We start from the raw sequence: 4,432 nt of genomic DNA on the forward strand, positions 1-4,432 counted from the left end.
AACAGGCGACATCTCCATGAGTAAGATGATGGAGATAGCGGCACGCTATGGAAATGGCGAAGAAGAGGACCGCATTCGTAGCGACAAGCACAAAGCAGTCGCCGATGGAGATGGGAACGACACTCGGAAGCAGAAGCAGAAAGCTCCGTCCACTCCGCAGACAGAGGCCGCAGCCGTTACCAATGCCAAGTTCAAGGGCAAAGGGAAGGCTCAGTTCACCCCCAAGAAGAAGCAGTTCGGGAACCCTATCCTGGACCAGCCATGCCCAATTCACACGAAGATGGATGAAGAGGGCAACGCCATATATCCGAAGCATACCACTCGGCAATGTCACCTCTTGATCCAGGGGTTCGGCGAAGGGCAACCGAGTGAAAAGGACAATGAACAGGATGAGGAGGACAAGGAGGATCCGTTCCCCCAAGTCCATGCAACACTGATGATTTTTGCTGACGTTGAGAGCAAGAGTCGACTGAAGCTGGTGAACAGGGAGGTGAACATGGCCACGCCGACCAACCCCACGTTCCTCAAATGGTCTCAGACCGCGATCACCTTTGACCAGTCGGATCATCCAGCACACGTACCCACCCCAGGGAGGCAGGCTCTGGTCGTCGACCCGGTGGTGGAAGGAGTCCGACTGCGCAAAGTCCTCATGGACGGCGACAGTGGCTTGAACATCATGTACGCTGACAGTCTCAAGGGGATGGGCATTCCGATGTCCAAACTTAGCGAGAGCAGCATGCAGTTCCATGGAGTCGTCCCTGGACGAAAGGCCAAGTCACTCGGCCAGATCACGTTGGACGTCATCTTCGGCTCCGACAAGAACTTCCGCAAGGAAAAGCTGACGTTCGAGGTCGTGGACTTCCAGAGTGCGTACCACGCAATTCTGGGCCACCCGGCGTATGCGCGTTTCATGGCCCATCCATGTTACGTGTACCTAAAGCTGAAGATGCCAGGCCCAAAAGGTGTGATCACTATCATAGGCAATCGGCAGCGGGCTGAGGAGTGTCTGCAGTAGGGATCGAGGATCGCCGATCAGCAGATGGCTGTCCTCGAGCTTGACGAGTACAAGAAAATAGTCGCCCCCGCTGACTTGATGCGTTCGAAGAAGCCAGCTTCGGAGTCCGCATTCCAGTCGGCGGGAGAGACGAAGAAGGTCAGCATCCACCCGACGGACGACACCGCTGCCCCGACGAACATCTCCACCACCCTCGATCCTAAATAGGAAGCCGAGCTCACCCAATTCCTCCGTGAGAACTAGGACATCTTCGCATGGAAGCCCACTAACATGCCAGGTGTACCTAGGGAGTTGGCTGAGCACCGACTGCATGTGGATCCCGCAACTCGGCCTGTCCGAGAACGCCTGCTTCGGTCCGCCACGCACAAGAGGAAGGCAATCGGAGAAGAGGTGGCTAAACTTTTGGCAGCCAACTTCATTCGCGAGGTACACCACTCCGAGTGGCTCGCCAATGTTGTCATGGTGCCCAAGAAAGACAAGTCGCTCCGAATGTGCATCGACTTCAAGCATCTCAATAAGGTCTGCCCGAAAGACCATTTTCCGCTCCCCCGCATCGATCAAATTGTCGATTCGACTGCGGGTTGCGAGCGGTTGTCATTCCTTGATGCCTACTCGGGCTATCATCAGATCCGTCTGTATGGCCCTGATGAATTAAAAACAGCCTTCATCACCCCATTCGGGTGCTTCTACTACATCACTATGCCATTTGGTTTGAAGAATGCAGGAGCTACCTTTATGCGCATGATCCAAAAAATGCCTCCTCGACCAGATCATTCGGAATGTGGAGGCGTATATGGATGATATCGTAGTCAAGTCACGCAAAGGTTCCGACCTGCTGACTGACTTGGCAGAAACATTCGCCAACCTTCGTAGGTACGACATCAAGCTCAATCCAGCCAAGTGTTCATTCGGCGTTCCCAGCGGAAAGTTACTCGGTTTCTTCGTTTCCGAACGAGGGATCGATGTCAACCCCGAAAAGATCGGGACCATCGTCCGAATGGAGTGGCCGGTTAGAATACACGATGTTCAAAGACTCACAGGTTGCCTAGCGGCATTGAGCAGGTTTATCAGTCGACTCGACAAGAAGGAACTTCCTCTGTACCGACTCATGAAGAAATCAGATACTTTCGAGTGGACAGACGAAGCCCAAATCGCATTCGACGACCTCAAAGTCCTACTTTCCACCCAGCCGGTTCTTACTGCTCCGCTCAGTAAAGAACCCCTTCTTCTGTACATCGCAACTACAAATCAAGTCGTCAGCACTGTTCTCACAGTCTAACGGGAAGAAGAAGGCAAAGCATACAAGGTTCAACGTCCATTGTATTATGTCTCCAAAGTCCTGACTCCTTCCAAGCAGAGGTATCCTCATTATCAAATACTTATCTACGGGATATACATGACTGCGAAGAAGGTGGCTCATTATTTTCAAGACCACTCGGTGTCCGTCGTTTCTGATGCCCCGTTGTCGAAAATCCTACACAATTGGGACGCATCAGGCCGAGTGGCGAAGTGGGAAATGGAGATGTTATACTGCGACATCAAGTTCGAGGCCAAGAAAGCTATAAAGTCTCAAGCTCTGGCTGACTTCATAGCAGAATGGGTAGAACAACAGCAACTGACCCACATCTACTCGGCTCATTGGACAATGTTCTTCGATGGGTCCAAGATGTTGAATGGCTCTGGCACTGGCATTGTGATCATATCGCCAAAGGGTGACAAACTCAAGTATGTGTTGTAGATACACTTTGATTCCTCCAACAATGAGGCAGACTATGAAGCTCTCCTTTATGGACTGCGCATGGCCATCTCACTCGGCGTCCGTCGCCTGATGGTCTATGGCGATTCGGATTTGGTAATCGATCAAGTGATGAAGGAGTGGGACGTGAGGAACCCCACCATGACCACATACTGCAATGCAGTGAGGAAGCTCGAGAAAAAGTTTGAAGGTCTGGAACTCCACCATATTCCGCGACTGAAAAACCAAGCAGCTGATGAGTTGGCAAAACTCGGATCCACTCGGGGACCAGTCCTGAGTGATGTCTGCCTCGAGCACCTCCACCTTCCCTCAGTTAAAGAAGATCCTTTCACAGAGGAACCAGTACAACCAAAGAGCTCGACAGATCCGACTGAAGTCGAAGTCCCTGCTGTGGTTGATTTGATCATGGAGGTTCTTGCTATCATCCCCGAGTGGACTGTGCCATTCATTGCATACATCCTGACGCAAGAATTACCAGAAGACGAAGTCCAAGCCAGACAGATCATCCGCAGGTCAAAGTCGTTCACTGTCATTGATGGCCAGTTGTACAAGGAAAGCGTTTCAGGCGTCCTTCAATGATGCATCTCCCCTGAGGAGGGACAGTTGATCCTGGAAGAAATTCACTCGGGAACCTGAGGTCATCACGCCTCCTCAAGAGCAATCGTCGCCAAAGCATTCAGAGCTGGCTTCTTTTGGCTGCAGGCGAATGAAATGGCGAAAGGTATGGTCGACCGATGTGAAGTTTGTTAGTTCTACTCTAACAAGTCCCACAAACCAACATCTGCGTTGAAGACAATCCCTCTTGTTTGTGCATTTGCAGTATGGGGATTAGATACAGTCGGTCCATTCAGGACAGGCCAAGGGGGATTCACACATCTGTTGGTGGCAGTCGACAAGTTCACAAAGTGGATTGAAGCCAAGCCCATCAAAAAGCTCGACGCCCTTACGGCCATCAAGTTTGTCAGGGACATCATCTCCAGATTCGGGGTACCTCACAGCATAATCACTGACAATGGAACAAACTTTGACTCGGACAGATTCAAAGGTTTCTCTACAGACCAAGGTATTCGAGTGGATTTTGCATCTGTGGCGCATCCCCAAACAAACAGGCAAGCAGAGCGGGCGAATGGACTTATTCTGCAAGGTTTGAAGCCTCGACTCCTGCGAGAAGTGGGGCATGCCGCCGGCGCATGGGTCATTGAGCTGCCTTCGGTGCTTTGGGGTCTCCGCACAACCCCAAATAGATCTACAGGGCGATCCCCATTCTTCCTCGTTTACGGAGCAGAGGCAGTCCTTCCGAGTGACTTGCTTCACAACGCTCCACGAGTTGAACTCTTCTCCGAAGCTGAAGCAGAGCAAGCAAGGCAAGACGGAGTGGATCTTCTAGAGGAGGAGCGCGAGATGGCACTGACTCGCTCAACCATTTATCAACAAGATCTGCGGCGCTTTCACACGCGACACGTCAGGAGTCGTACATTCCAAGCAGGCGACCTGGTGCTCCGAGTGGATCAACAGAGACCTCACAAGTTGGCTTCCGCCTGGGAAGGACCCTTCATCACCTCCAAGGTGCTGAACAACGGAGTATACCGACTCTACAACCTCGACAGGGAAACGGACGAGCCGCGAGCATGGAACGGAGATCTCCTGTGGCGCTTCTGCAC

Source organism: Hordeum vulgare, chromosome 4H, assembly GCF_904849725.1.
Source record: "Hordeum vulgare subsp. vulgare chromosome 4H, MorexV3_pseudomolecules_assembly, whole genome shotgun sequence".
Classification (NCBI taxonomy): domain Eukaryota; kingdom Viridiplantae; phylum Streptophyta; class Magnoliopsida; order Poales; family Poaceae; genus Hordeum; species Hordeum vulgare.